Source organism: Festucalex cinctus, chromosome 8, assembly GCF_051991245.1.
Source record: "Festucalex cinctus isolate MCC-2025b chromosome 8, RoL_Fcin_1.0, whole genome shotgun sequence".
NCBI classification, from domain to species: domain Eukaryota; kingdom Metazoa; phylum Chordata; class Actinopteri; order Syngnathiformes; family Syngnathidae; genus Festucalex; species Festucalex cinctus.
Window position 1 is genome coordinate 12,839,063 of NC_135418.1, and position 15,207 is coordinate 12,854,269.

Below are 15,207 nucleotides of genomic sequence, written 5' to 3' on the forward strand. Positions count from 1 at the left end.
CAGTCGGTGGTTTTTGAATAATTGTCAGATTATGCAGGAAGGCGGGTCTTCACACCACTCAACGTAAATAAATCCTTATTCACTTTCAAAGAGGTCATTATCAAAATTGTCGTGAAAAAGAACAGTTATACTAATATTTGCATTCAAGACGCATGCCTTTGTGGTCAGGCTAGGATAGAATCTTCCAAAATGGGTTTTAGTCCCTCTTGGAATGCACAAATCTTTCAAGACTCTCAACTCTGTTTGCCAAATGCTCGTGAATGCAGTGGTCTCACAGTGAAAATCCCACAGAGGATGTGATCATAATCGGCCCACATCACTGGTGCCAGAAACCTCAACCTTGTATCTACCGTGCAGAGATTCAGCCCTCTCTCCACTTATCTGTAGTTAACTGACATCGGACAGTCAGCAAGGACTATTTTGGACCACAGTTTGCATCAGACTCAGCATCCAGAGACTCGTCACAAGGTCGAATGTAACTTGCCCGTTTGAGCTACCCACTGAATAGTTCAACTGAATTTTAAGAGTGCTCTAGCAGATGTTTCCATAGACCGCTGACCCTGTGGCTCTGAAGGCAAGAGAAAAGACTGATTGACTGCTATAGAGGGAATACTACACTAGTACTGTCCTTGATATTCAGTCAACACAGATTTACTTCAACAGTTCCATACTTTACTCAAACAACAATGCCTCCAATCTCACTGAGCTGCAGTGCGGAAACCACAGAACACTGCATGAGTCAGTATTTTGTAAAAAAAAAAAAAAAAAAAAAAAAAAGTGTATAGGCATTCATGTGGTCCTTCTAAATTTGAAAAATAAGTAACATTAGGTCATTATGGTTGAATCTCTCTCGACGACCGCAACCACATTTGCTATTTTCTTGTCCACAACACTGAGGATCTGTTGCTGTTTGACACATCCTATCATTATGGATCAAATCTGAACGATGTTAGTCATGGAGACAATTTTCAAGAAAACTATACAACAAACATGTTGGTCAATGGATGTCAGGTCTAGTCAGTACAGTATATCTCCCTGTATAGTAATTTTCTTGGCCAGTCTTTTAACTTTCAGATGTTATTCCTCTGTACCCTAGCAGCGACCTTGTTTAATTTTAAATGGGAGCATTTCCTATTTAGAATCTCCAGACCATGTTCCTACATTAGTCTGAGTTTGTCCTAAAACAAATGTCAGATTTGTAGAAATCTTGCTGGCAGTAAATTTCATTTCACAAACTCTGGGTTATATTCACTAAGAATGCGCTGCGTCCGGTAATAGCGCGAAATATTGCACCACAACTGCACCCGCAGTCTGCACCCATTTACCCACCTATTTACAAAGGATATTGTTCTAATCATTTACCGCCGCAAACACGCTCACAAAAGTGACAGCTTGGAGCAAATTTGCACTTGATTTACCACACATGGCTATGGATTTGCGGCAAGAACATGGTTGTTATAGTAACAGTTGCGAGAAAGATGACATTATCAGAAAGCGAGGTTGGACTGAGAGTAAGCGTTAATAGCGCCATTAAGCTGTACAGAGCAGAGAGGACAAAAACGGCGTCATTCATTCATAAAGTAGTTATTGGTGCGATCTTTTTTTAAAATATATTTTCAGAGGTTGGCGTGGCCGTACAGTATGAATCTGGCACGTAAAAATGATCGTAAAATGCCTCCCCGCCATTGCCAATCAGCCCGGGTTAGGTTATGCGTCCTAAACCAACATTGAGAAATGTCCCCTTCCCTCCCTCCCTCTCTCTCTCCTCTCTGCGTGAACAGCCAGAGAGCGACGTGCACCATGCCATGCACTGCTGTCATGATCCTGGGATCGAGGTTGTGGCAGGTTAATACATGCTTTCCAAAAACGTTATTCGCGTCATGCAAACTCTGTGTGGCTATTTGCGCTGGCGTTACCCCGGGTTTTCACCGGATGCGGTTGCGGTGCGGTTGCGGTGCGGTTGCGGTGCGGTCCGGCGACGCAAGCAATTAGATTCCATTCATTCGAATGGTGCAGTTTACACCGCTTGCGGGTGCGTTGCGTGTCGACTGCGGAAGGCCTGCGGCGTGCCACAAGCCTTCCGCAAGGATAGACCTATTTTCTATTTTTGCCGGACGCCGCAGCGGTAGGCCTGCGGCAAATGGCAAGCTAGCACAAAACACATCGAGCGGGACAGGAAGACCGAGGCAGTTTCAAAATAAATTTCCGGTTACCTTTCAGAATAAAACACTCGCCAGCTCCTATTTCGCAAGTTTTTCAGCAAAACGTGACGTGGGCGTCGCCGGGCCATGTGCTCATTCACGGTTTAGACACCAGCGAACATGGACGAGGAGAGGTTTATATTGGAGGTGGAAAACCACAAAATAATATATGACACGGCACATCCTTTTTATAAGGACTGTAATGTATTGTGAGTTTGATGTTCGCGATTGCTTGTTGTGCCCGTCTCGCTTGCCGTACTGAGCGGCAGCCGGACGCGGAAGACAGAAATAAAGAGTGGACCCGCACTGACCCGACTCTCGTTATTAATATACTTTACAAGGACAACCAAAAAAAGGATGCTGCATGGAATCTCATAGCAGAAGAAGAAGAAAATGTTAAATAAAAAGAAGTCCACCTCTCGTTGTGAAATGCCACATGATCGCGCGCGCGCGGTCCCGCGAGACACGTTGGGAAGTGGGCGGCGACGGAGCTGCCGGACCGCAGCTGTGCGGAGCCGGTGTGGATTGACAAAAAAATTGACCCGTCCGGAGCACGCAGTCAAGACGCACCGCACCGCAACCGCACCGCAATCGCATCCAGTGAAAACCCGGGGTTAGTGAATTAGTGTATATCAATGAGTCTCATTTGCATTGGGGTATGTTTTGCGTCAAATGTATGCAAATTACCTAATTTACATAAGCCCAAATAACACCGGCTCACCGTCGCACAATCTGATTGGCAGCGCACTTAGTGACGGATTTCCGCATCTGCGCATGTTTAGTGAATTAGGCGCTCCCGGATTGCTCAATTTTTACCGGTTAGCGCCGTGCAAAGTCAACGCAAACCTTTAGTGCAGGGGTGTCAAACATACGGCCCGCGGGCCGGATCAGGCCCGCAAAGGGGTTTAATCCGGCCCGCGAGACGACTTTGTAAAATAAAAAAATCGTAATGTCGGACCAATTAATCAGCCAGCCATAATCAAATATATCAATTTGTAATTTCACAAGCAGTCCTCAGGTGAGTAACTTGCACACGGAATCGCCCTGGAAGTCATTATTTTACACACAACTTAAAGTTATGGTTTGTTTAAAAAAAAAAATATTATTATTATTATTTTTTTTTTATCATAGACCAACATAAACGTATTAAATACGGCACAAATTCAATTACTGGTAACACAAACACAAAAAATATGTCAAGGATTAACGTCCTTATAACTTCATTAACTGTGCCACACAATGCATTCTGGAAACTATATAGATATGCACAAAAAGGTAGATTTAACATGTCTGGAACTCATACAGGCAAAGTTATTTTTTTGAACAATAGATTACAGTTGAGCTCCGTAATTTAGGACTGCCCAAAAATCTAAAAAATCTGCCTATTAATGACGGCAATTGTTTTTAAGTTATATACCATTATCTTAGCGATTCGGCCCACTTAGTAATATATTTTCCTCCATGCGGCCCCTGAGCTAATACGAGTTTGACACCCCTGCTTTAGTGAATAGGTTCCTCTGTGTCCAACTAAAGTTGCCAAAACTTTTATGGTCTAAATGCATGAAGGCGAATGGGCTTGAAAGCAAAAGTGCTGACTAAAGTTGGCAGGCCGTGGGAGGGGTCCATGTTGTGAGCTGTTTGCCCTCTCAGTAACCAACTTGGTGGTCACCTCTGATTGCATTCATCTGTTAAAAAACTCTTGTCCTTCCCTCACTTCTTTTTGGTCCCTTTGCGCTCTCGCCCCCGCTGCGGGATTGCTCCTCTGCTCTCCGCCTCAGCCCGCGGCAATCATTTCGTCTCCCTCTCCTCTCTCATGCACACTGTTTTGAGACATGAGAACAGACTTTTTCAATTAGGGAAAGTCGTTGAAAGTGTTTGCTTCAGGCTGCCGCACCGCTGCTGCGCTCTCTGGCCCCTCTTGTGCTCATTCCTCGCACAGTCAGGAGGGGGAAGCGGGAAGTGGTGAGTAACTTTTTGAATGTTTTCATCCTTTTTGTTTAGCTGCTGATTTGTGATCGCCGGCTGCTGAATCTTTGATTGGTGGGGAGATGTCTTTGGCAGGGTGCCAAGATTTGTCTCCTGGGTGGTATAAATGTAGCATTTTGGCACCTGCACCTTGGATAGATAATTGCTTTGGTGATTGATTATTTTTCATGAGAGAAATGTTGATGGATCTTGAAATATAGACACTTAGGAATGTTTATTTTTTTTTCCCAGTCATCGTTTTCACACAGTTTGGGGGGTTTATTTGTTTTCTTTTGTTTTGTTTTGTCTTAAGTATCTTGGATACCTTTTGTGTTACTTTCCTATTAAATTACGGCAAACTGACAACTTGGTAAGAGCCACTTGAGTCTTGTTTTGATTGCTCTGGTAGGCTGCAAACAGAACTTTTTGGATTGAGTGGTTTCTGGGAAGAAAAACAGAATAAAGGAAACATTCAAAAGATGTGTTGATGGATTGTGCCAGAATTTTAGTTGCATTAAATTCTTCAAGTGGAAGACAGTAAGGCCAAGAAATGAAAGACAGTTGATATGAAGTGCCTTGTCATCTCAGCTGTTGTGATTCAGCACACAAAACTCCATGCATCTCACAGCTGTGCCACATGCCTTCCCTCGTTTTTTTTTTTTTTTTTTTTTTTTTTTACATTTTTATTTTTAACCCAGGCGCCTCTATTAGATGCCATACAAAGTATTGTCCCACAAACGGTCTGTGTTTTGGTTGGCATGTTGCGATAGTAGCTTCTCTGTGAGTCCGGATCAACACATGCCTGCGTATGTCAACTGAAACAAAATAGCTGAACTCCATTGTGTGTGTTGTGCCACAAGTCAAGTCAGATGTGTTAAGTTTAAGAGCAGTTTACATGTGCGAGATCCAGTGCTGGCTCAGCAGTCTTTGTTGACCGTGTGTCTGCAAATTGCCAAAGTGCATTCCACACAGACATGTTGCCAGCTTTGTTGATGGCACCCTTGTGTGAGAAACTGGTAAAAGATTACCAAGGGCCGGAAAAAAAATGGGTTTAGTACACAGCATGTCCTGCAGCATCTTGCTTTTCCTGCGCCCGTACCTCCCACAGCTCCTCTGCACCTGGGTTGCAAGCTCACCCACCGCGACTGCAATGAATGGCCTAAGCACTGACTGATTTACACTGTCTCATTGTGTTACTTGGATGGAAACAGTGTTTTTATGAGCGCTGGAAAATCAAATCACAAGTTGAATTACTTGACAAAAGCGTTTGTCGACAGTTGTTGGAAGACCTGCCATGTCATCCTATTAGTGCTTCCTTCCAGTCCTCAGGACAAACCTCCCTCTCTTGTATGTTCCTCCAGGGAAAAGAGAAATTCTGCTGAGCTCACTCAAGTAGAAAGAGGCTAAAGTGTTTGATGTCGGGCTGAGAGGGGGATAGAAAGTGGAGGGATTGATGATGAATGCAAGTGGATCTTTAGCTGCTCCTCGGGCTGTGAGTGTGGCAATTGATTTGGTGAGTGGCCTTCTCATCCACCCACCCCCTATAGTAATTCCTGCTGCCAACGCTCCCGCCTGCAGCCGAACAAAAAAAATTATTAGTGATCTTAATCAAAAATATTTTTCATGATATGAATCCCTAAAAAAGGGCTGGATGTCTTGTTCATTCCGATTAATAGGGCACACTTGTACATGATGATAACCCTCCTTCTCTGTCTCTTGTCTTTTCTATCACTTGAATTGAAACTGCATTATAGAAGAGCAATTTTTCTGAAATCCAGCGATTTACTTTTCGTTGTTCATCAACGACAAAAGTGAGTGCTTCCCACACCAACAACTTCAGGATTCTCCTTAACCGATCACAGATCTGTGTAATTTTGCTAATTAACAAACAAATGATGGGCGAGTTAAACAAAAGCAAACACATTTGTTAATCAGCCTGAGGCAAGATAAAATCGAGTTGTTTTACAGAGACTTCATGGGTGTTCTCAGTCTCACTGACAAAGAGACTCACTTGGCACTAAATGAATTATGAAGGTCAAAATACAGTCGGTCCAGTCTATTTTTACTGACATAACAAAATGGAATTAGTCCTTACAAATGTCATCAGCTGGTTCTTGGCTTATGCGCTTAGGTCCACACACATATGCATACTTTACAACACAAAGAGCTCGAGAGACTACCCGAGGTGAAAAGTGCCTGCAGTAAAAGTAGGTTGCCACTCAAATGTTGCCAAGCTTGGCCGATGATAAGGCCGACCACGGGAGACGTCTGCACTCAGGGCCTGTCCGTCAAACATGAGAGCTTACTTCCCCCTCTTCACAAGAGAGCGATGGGAGTGATTAGTGAGGAGGAGTGTGAGAAGAGAAGATGGAGAGGCAGGAAGACAGATATGGAGTGTTCTGGGAATAAGAGGATTGAGGCCATTGAATCAGGAGAAAGCAAAAGGGTCAGAGAGAAAAATAGACCATGCTGGATTCCATCAAACCTTGAAAGATTGGCAAAATGAGGAAGAAGTGGAAAAGCAATAATCTGGCACGCATGTGAAGGTCTTGTTGTATGAGATTCTTATGTCAAAACTTCTCTTAGAGATAGCAGTCTGTTCTCCTCTACACAAGCCACAACTTATCCTGCTGATTACCTTTACCAGTTCAAGCAATAGATAAATCCAGGATATTAAAATTATGCAGAAGTGGCACTTTGGCTAGTGTGGTAAGACATTACGGTTTTCGGTACAGTCCCGGTTTTCAGCCTTGTGTCCCAAGTCATGGCGTATTTTGTAATCAATTTACTTATTTTAGCCCAAACCAGTTGTTTGGGCTATGTATGTCAGTCACAGAGCTGTCATAGCGATTCATAAGATGAACCACTTAAGAATTAATTTAAATCTTAAATCCATCCATCCATCCATCCATCCATCCATTTTCTGAACCGCTTGCTCCTCACAAGGCTCGCGGGGGGTGCTGGAGCCTATCCCAGCTCGCTATGGGCAGTAGGCGGGGTACACCCTGAACTGGGTGCCAACCAACCGCCGGGTTAAATCTTAAATTCCTTCCTAATTATTTTCACATTCAGGTTTGCATCATACCATAACTAGAACTCCTTCCTGCTTCTGTGTCAAAGAATCACGAGAAATGTAGTCAGACTGAACGCGAGCTGAGCGTTTCTGCTGCGCATTTTCAATGTTGCAATTTGAGACCATGAGGACCGAGCAAAAAGGGTTGGATAATGGTGAGTGCATTGCCTTGTTTAGCGACATTAACTGTCTGTCAACGAAAATAGCATTTATCATTAGCTAAAGTAATAACACAACCACCGGTAAACGGATTGACATTTGATTAAATATGTTATAAATATTTACTGGTGAGAATTTATTGCCTATTTGATTTTCAGTTAAATTGTAGCGTCTCAGTTTTTAACTCATTTACTCCCCAAAACATATCAATACATCTATTTTAAATGTTTTAAATGTCCCAAAGACGTATTTATACGTTTTTATGTTTTGTTTTGTTTTTTATGCTAGAGCATACAGAAGGCTTTGTTGCAGCCTCTCAACTGCAAGGAACGGTTGAAAAAAAATGATAGTTATTTCACATGCGGCCAGCAGGTGGCAGCAGAGCAAAGATCAACCAGGGCCATGTTGGGGGGAAAAAAAAAAAAAAACCTCTATTACTCAGAATTCTGAATAGATTTGTGAATAATGATTAAACTTAGCTACATTCTAATGCTAATTGCTGCAAAACGGAAACATAGAATTTTTTTTTTCCCTGATGAAAGAAGAGACTTGAATCTTTCTTTTGGTAGGTTCCATGTTTTTATAGCAATAGGACACAATATTTTGTGGGCCTTGCAAAATAAGTCAAAATCCAGTAAAAAGTGAAAATGGCTGGGAGTTAATTAGTTTAATTTGAAACGCTGGTCACCCTAACATATGGGTAAACATGTTTGGTAAACAATCCTGGATTTATTTTTATTTTTTTAAAGGGCTAAGTGCTTAAAGCTTTGGTATCCTCTTGTCTGCTTGAGCTTTTCTGCTAGGAAGAAAATTAGCTGTGGATTCGGCTGTATGTTCAACAGCATCACCCCTGAGTCATTTCTGTTCTTGATAACGCATACCGTATACTCAGGAAAAGAAAAGAAATATGTTCAGGCTTACTTTTGGCTTTTCACTTTTCCCCCGTATTCTTTTTCTCTCCCACGAAGATTTGTCAATGATCAAAGAAGGCCCAGATGTTGTTTTCACCTATCTGCTTTAACCATCGTTTGACTTTTTTGTGAAAGTGGCCTGAGTCGCCTCCGGTCCCGTACCGTTCATTACACAAGAGGAGATGGATTGGAGATTCATGTGATGTAGCGTTCCTGCGGGGGTTAATCAGGAAATGAGTGTGCAGCTGAGCCTTAGCATTAGTGGAACAGCTAATTTGATTTGGTTCCACACCTCCCATGTTTTCCATCATGTTTGATCAGGCACCTCTGTGGAAAAGTTTTGTGGGGGGAAATTTGGTTTGCTGGCTTTGTTTCAAACCCATCTGCTGCCTGTTCCACACTACATAGCTATTTTTGGTTCCACTGGAAGTGGAGGAAGTTACAGCCTTCATGCAATCTCATTAGAGTCCTGATTGTGGGTAATTATGAAGTGAAAAGAAGGGGTGATGTTTTGATTCTTATTTATGGATCTCACTTGGTATTTTGGGTTATTCAGGCAGAATGATGGTGGGTCGGGACCAGAAAACGAAGGGTTGTGTTTTAATGTTTTTATCTCGGCCATATGTTTTCATCTCGGGATAACAGTGGTGGTGTTTATGTTCATAATGTCTGCATGGACGCTTACTTTGTTAGCTAGCTGCTGTTTGCTGTTTTTGCCTTCAAATTTTTCATTGCTCTCAATGGTGACGTCAAAGAAATTAGACTTGTTTCTGCCTCCATTTTATCCTTGTTTATAATGCCAAGTTTCCATAAGTACAGCGCAATGGCGCTCATGGTAATACTCAACAGGTTTTTAGGTCTACAAAAGCTTTAATTAGGCCGAATGCCTGCTATAATAAACCACAGGTAGGGCTCCCCACTCATGTGGTACACATGCACACAGGCTCACTCACAGGAAACACTCTACATTCAAGAGGTAAGGAAAAGTTGTGAAACAGGCCAAGCATCTAATTCTGTGCCATGGTTTTATAATAAAGTCCATGTTAGTACGCCCATGCTAACATTTTGACGTGTTGTATAGAACTTGGCCAGTAAACATTGGCTTAAATATGACTGTGCGGAGTTTTCTGATACAAATGTTGTTTGTTTTAATAGCTATGTGTTGCGGCATCCTTTTACAGACAGCAAGGGGTTGTTAATACTGCAGAAATGCTTGAGGGCATTCTTAAAAGAAGGAAAATAGAAGGAATAATGAATGGGAAATGATCCAAGTTTATGAGATGGATGACTGGATTTAATTTATTAAAAAAAAAAAAAAAAAGTTGGTCATACAGTATATATCAAGACAGCAAGATATGGACTATTAGAAGGTTGATTAAAAAGAGGATACATTTGAGGTAAGACTAAAGTGGCGTAAGATGGAAAGACTGAAGTTAATCAAACACGTAAAGTAAAGTACTGTATGTGATTGGAGAGAGAAGTCGGAGAAGTAAACGTGGTAGAGATGCTGAGTGAGAAATCTAAAAAGGAAGTGCCTACATTTTGGGTGCCAAGCTGTCCCGCAGGTGATGAATGAGCCCATAATGAAGTGTGTGTGCTCCTCTGCCTCTGGCTCAATAAGCGCAGCCTTAACACAGCCAGGAGACATGCTCAATCATGCAAGCAGAACGCAGACACGGAGATTTTTGGTTGATATACACATACAGTCATGTACATTTAAGTCCAAAACCTAAAACAAGCTTCCACCTCAGGCTTAAACATCAGTCGCCACTCATTAATCAATGAGTAGATGATCTAAAAGGAGGTTCCTGAACCAATAGGATAATATACAAGCATAACAAATTACAACTACCAGTAATCTGTTCTTATTTGATTACATGGTACAATATGTGGAGTGTCACCAAAGATTAATGGGAAGCTAATTGAAATACTGCCGAAAAAAATCAAGGCTGGTAACACCCCATGAGAACATAACCTCCCTGGCTGATGTGATGCCACCATACACCCACTTTATCACTATCTCCCACATGCTAAACATGACTTTTGTTTCTGTCCCTGCACTCGTTCCCATAGGTGACAAAAATGTGTGTTTAGTAGCCTAATCTCTACTGCCGTTTGAGACAGGCAAGTCACTGTGGTGTGCCACACTAACACTCATGTGACATAAGTTATGTCAGATGATAGATTCTTCAATTGCAGTCAACACATTGCGATGTCCCGTGGTTTTCGCCGCTGTCACCAGTAGAGCCGAGTGTCAGCCTGACACTTTGTAACAATATATCTTCAGTTTGGACAGAAGACAATTGTTCACTGGAAATGGGATCTGTTGTGTTGCAAGCATCCAGTCATGGAGCGCGCACTGAGCATTTCAGCTGTGAACATCCTCACATTTGCCACAACATAAACATCCAAGTGATGCTCAGTTTTAATTGACATTTTTAAAGGGCTTCAATGGTGCGTTGGCTTAGAAATGTAATTTGCTTCGTGAACTTGCTTGTACCTCAAAACACTCTTATTTCAAATCATCTACTCATTTGAAATGATTGGAAATGCCATTAATTACTTCCAGTTCCCAGAAACCATGTATTGTACTTTTGGAAAATATACAGTAGTAGCATGAGAAATAATTTTGGGGGCATGTCCGCTGCAAAATAAGCACCATCAGCACCGCCTCGGCTGTATATAGGCCCCAGTTCGTACCTGTATACAGACAAAATGCACATACATTTGATCATTAAAACCATTGCAACTAAGCTAATTTTTTTCGTGAAGGATGCATAATATATGCCTGTGAGTATTATTATATGTGCTGGTTTCATGTGTTTCTGCCTCTTATGTTCAAATATAAAATTAAAATGTTACATTAAAACCTTGTTAGTTGCAGGGGATAGGGACAGGCCAGTCCATGAATACGAAAAACCACATAATGTGCGCACATTAAAGTACATTAGGGAAGAAATATTAAACCCAAAAACAATTAAAATAAATAAATACATTTGTAACGCAAATATTTGCTAGCAACTCAAGACAAAAAAATTGGCCGGGTGACAGCTCATATCTCAAAAATGCCTCAAGCCTTTAGTGTTGGCAAAAGTAGCCAATGCGCACTCCTGTCAGGGTTCGTTCAAGGCTCGCAAATGTTCTCCAAACATTCGCCTAGAGTTTTAACTGTTTTTCTTGTTGCAATCAAAATTTCCTTCCAGCTGTCTTCAGTTGTTCTTTGTATCTTTGAACGTCTTTCTGCCTTACGTTTTGCCGTGAGAAAGTGAAACGCATGCTTGATTGGTCAGGGATCGAATGATTAACTCGACCATTGAAGAATATTCCACTTATTTGCTTATAAAAATTTCTGGGTTGCTTTTGCAGTATGTTTTGGATCATTGTTCATCCCTACTATGAAGCACCATCCAATCAACTTTGCTGCATTTGGCTGAATCCAAGCAGAAATCATATCCCTATAAACTAGCAGAAAGACGTTCGAAGATACAACAACTGAAGACAGGTGCAGTAAAGGTCTAGCAAAGCTTCAAAAAGGGGGAACCCAGTGTTTGGTGATGTCTATGGGTTCCAGACTTCAGGCAGTCATAGCCTACAAAGGATTCTCAACAAAATATTGAAAGGCACCATTTTACTTTGTTATATTTATGTGTTCAATTACTTTTGAGCCCCTGGAATAAGGAACATTTGCATAAAAATAGCTACAATTCCTACATGCTTATTCATATATTTCTGTTCAACCTCTTGAATCAAAGCTTAAAGTCTGCACTTCAATTCCATTGCAGTTGTTTCCGTTTAAATACAATGTGGTAGCATACAGAGCCCAAATCATGAAAATCGTGTCACTGTCCAAATACTTTTGGGCCTAACTGTAATTCAGCTAATTCATGACTGTGCCTCAGCAGGCAGACTTGCAACCAGATTAAAAACATAATTTGTGGTATATATATTAATAAGGGCGGCACGGTGGACGAGTGGTTAGAACGTCCGCCTCCCAGTTCTGAGGACTCCGGTTCGAGTCCAGGCCTCCGGCCTTCCTGGGTGGAGTTTGCATGTTCTCCCCGTGCCCGCGTGGGTCTTCTCCGGGTACTCCGGTCTCCTCCCACATTCCAAAGACATGCATGGCAGGTTAATTGGGCGCTCCAAATTGTCCCTAGGTGCGCGTGTGAGTGTGGATGGTTGTTCGTCTATGTGGGCCCTGCGATTGGTTGGCAACCGGTCCAGGGTGTCCCCCGCCTGCTGCCCAGAGCCAGCTGAGATGGGCGCCAGCACCCCCCGCGACCCTTGTGAGGAATAAGCGGTCAAAAAAATGGATGGATGGATGGATATATTAAAAAGGTCAGCATATACACCCCACGCAGGTGACACATTTAAAGTAACTGTTAACGGATCCTGGCAGCTCCCGTGTGCTTCCTTTTGGAAGGGTCGGCAAATGTATTCCCGCTGCCTTGATGAAAAATCACATCATGATGGGTGTAGTCGTCTTTAAATTGTCAATGCCTTACTCCTTCGAGACATAGCCAGTTTTCTGCGCCAGCATATAAGGGAGTGTCTTCTGAAACCATGGAATTCCAAGCCAAGGTGCTTTTAACTGTTTTGATGTGTTGACATGGCTCAGTACCTTACCAAGACATTTGTGTTGCTTCATTGACTGTCTGTTTGTGAGTGGCTGGACCGTGACCTGCAAGCCAGCAGTCTCCCAAGCAACTTGTGACTCATTCTTTAAAGTGCAGACATCTGGTTGGCCGAGACATTCGCCAACGGTGCTCAGGCCAAACCGCAAAGACGCAGCTCTTATGAAAAATCCAAACACTATTGTTAGTGATGGTTCAATGCAGGAACATCTGTGTAAAATCACAAACAATTTAAAGCCTCTTATGTCTTACATGGACTTTGGAATCATTGAAAACACGCAGCAAGCCGAACAAGATTCAACAGCTTGCAAAAGTCAACATGGTGTGTTTTAAATTGTGTAAAGGGTTACTTTTCAAGTACAGGGACTCCTCGAGTTAAGGCGCACTTGACCTAAGGCGTTTCAACTTTACAACAGTTACGCCCGGTCCGCCATTTTGGCTTCTCGTCTGCCATATAGCCCGCAGTATTTTCGTCCGCTATTTCGCCCTTAGCTAGTGCTAGCGCTTGTGCGCTTGTGTGAGTATGTTTGGCTTTTTCGCACTCTTTCGCTACATCTTCTATCAATGTTGGTCCAGCTAAAAGAAAAGCAATTTACCATGGGAACGAAGCTAGACATCATAAAAAGAAAGCAGAAAGGAGAGACACCGACAAACATTGGCAGAGACTTGGGCTTCAATTGGACAGTCATAGAGCATGTTAATTTTCTTTTTTATTTTCATGTATTTTAGATTTTTTTAATGCAAATTATTTTGATGTAAATATTGACTTCAATGGGGAAATTCTAGTTCAGTTGAAATTCGGGTTATATCACTAGCATAGGAACAGAACTCCGACGTAACTCGAGGACTCCCTTTAGTTTGTCTTTATTGACCAATTCTCTCACCTCTAAAATTATACTGTACTTAGTATGAAACCGTCATTTCTGAGTTTGTGGTCTTGTGTAAGCCAAAACCAGGTTGGTTTAATCACAGTACAGTACAGTTGTACTGTACTGTGATTAAACCATTCCACTATCATATGCCATTCATGACCTGACTTTATACTTGTCCCCACACATGCCCAGGTAGGAATTTAAGGCCACAAATGTTTAAATAACTGTCACCAATGGTGACTTGTGCTGGAGGTTATTTCTAAAAATGTCACCTCCCTAATGAGTCCCAAACAAGCCACATAATTGGTGTGGATGTGTCGGAGTGGAATCTGTAGAAGCCACCAGTATCGGTTCCCTGTGATAGCAACCGTTCACACTGTAATTTCACTGCATTTAACCTCGCCCTGTCTGTTGGAACATAATTCTACACTGTACATTGTACAGTCACTTTCATATAGCATAAGATCCTTTTGTTTCACTGTGACCTCATACTTGAGGAAAATGTGGTGTTGATAGCTCTGATTTTCCTCTTCTCTAAAACCATACCATCAGGAAGCATCACCAAAATAGTGCAGTCAACTGATGATTACAAAAGATTGTTTTCATCACGACTCTGTGAGGTCTTATCGAGTCCCTGCAGTGGTTTAATAGTAATTACCTTGCGTGTGGTCCTAAATTCTATTGATATTTGTACACAGTATTCATGATTGTCATCTAGTAAATCTGTATGGCCAGTGAAGAGAATGACTTAAGCACAAAAGTTATTCTTCTCATGTGTATAGCGGTTGCTGAACAGCTTCAGGTCTTCTGGGAAGGGGTGTGTCTGTGCCTAGCTCAAAGGCCAAGACGAGTTTGCAACTGAGATGCATCTGTGTCCAAGTTTAAATGGAAGCCTGCTGGTGTCTGCTTTGCCTCTTGATAAAAGCATAATGGATAATGGAACTATTTGGACAGTTCTGCATTTTTTTTTTTTTTTTTTTTATACGTGCCTACCAGAGTTATAGATTTGGAATTTTATAGGAAAAAAATAATCAAAAAATTAAATAAATATACTGAATATCACTTTTACAATCACTCATGTATTAAATGTATTAAGGCTCATGTATTAAATTAATTAGCAAAAACTAAAACGGACATTTTCGCTATAATTATAGTAATTAGTTTTGTAAACGTAAAATGTAGTTTGTTAGTTTTCCCTTTATAGAAGGCATTTTCATTTTTATTTTATTTCATTCATGAAAATGTTTTTTGGTCATTTTAGTTGTATTTATTTCGTTAGTTTTCTTGAACTAAAATAACATAGGTACCTACAGGAAGTGATATTTGTAAATGTTGTATAGTCACAGAAGACTCCTCACATTTCAAGTAAGGGGCAAAATCAGATGTTTCCGCTTT

At 41.6% G+C, this 15,207-nt stretch overlaps 1 protein-coding gene across 1 annotated transcript in view; it reads left to right on the top strand.

The window, feature by feature from the left end:
- Nucleotides 1–4,033: 4,033 nt before the first annotated feature.
- Nucleotides 4,034–15,207, top strand: part of prickle2b (prickle homolog 2b) — a 63,891-nt gene continuing 52,717 nt past the window's right edge. The window contains exon 1 of the mRNA XM_077530404.1: nucleotides 4,034–4,163. The gene's annotated coding sequence lies outside the window, so the exon portion shown is untranslated. The remainder of the gene's footprint in view (nucleotides 4,164–15,207) is intronic.